Source organism: Mandrillus leucophaeus, unplaced genomic scaffold (genome assembly GCF_000951045.1).
Source record: "Mandrillus leucophaeus isolate KB7577 unplaced genomic scaffold, Mleu.le_1.0 Scaffold151, whole genome shotgun sequence".
Classification (NCBI taxonomy): domain Eukaryota; kingdom Metazoa; phylum Chordata; class Mammalia; order Primates; family Cercopithecidae; genus Mandrillus; species Mandrillus leucophaeus.
This window is the reverse complement of record NW_012101488.1, coordinates 415,536-416,296: the sequence shown is the minus strand read 5'-3', so window position 1 is coordinate 416,296 and position 761 is coordinate 415,536. Positions and strand designations below refer to the sequence as shown.

Sequence of the window (761 nt, the reverse complement as noted above, 5' to 3'; positions counted from 1 at the left end):
CCGGGAGGCGGAGGTTGCAGTGAGCCAAGATTGCACCACTGCACTCCAGCATGGGCGACAGAGCAAGATTCTGTCTCAAAAAAAAAAAAAAAAAAAGTCCTTGAGGGGGAATGAGCCAGGAAGAAAACAAGGGATGAGGTCACAGCGGGGATGGGTACCTTGGAAATGGGTGCCAAGGATGAGTCCCTTCCCTGGCACCCCTGAGTGCGCAGGTGAACCAGGGACCCTGGAGGTGAATGAGACCCCGGTCCCCAACCTCAGACCAGTGCCTGACTCACCACCTTTGGCTGGGCATTTCTGGGTTTCCTGGGGGGCGGATCTGGCCGTGGGGGCAACTGAGGAGCCAAAACGGGCGCCTGGAGGGTACAGAGGAAGGAGAGTGCACTTGTGAGCTGCCATTTTCTTCTCACTTCCATGTTCTCCTGCCTAAGCCCCAGCATTCAGGCACTGTTCTAGACTCAGGATATAACGGAGACCAAGACAACGTACCAACACTTAGGAGGGTTAGAGTCAAGGAAAGCCACAGCCCCAGCCCTTGGGGAAGCAAAAGACCAGTTCCCTAGGACCTGAGAATCTTGTTATCAGCACCCTCCTCTTCTAGAACCCAGGAGTGCCGTCCCTGAGCTCTTCCTCCCTCAGACCCAGGAGTGCAGCACCCGCAGTCCTCCTCCCTTAGAGTCAGGAGTACAGGCTCCAACCCCTCCTCCCTCAGACCCAGGAGTCCAGTCCCCCAGTCTCTCCTCCCTCAGACCCAGGAGTCC

General features: G+C 56.9%; 1 protein-coding gene across 1 annotated transcript in view; it reads right to left on the bottom strand.

Moving 5' to 3' along the window:
• Nucleotides 1-761, bottom strand: part of CBLC (Cbl proto-oncogene C, E3 ubiquitin protein ligase) — a 53,234-nt gene that overhangs the window by 11,406 nt on the left and 41,067 nt on the right. The gene's annotated exons all lie outside the window — the stretch shown is intronic.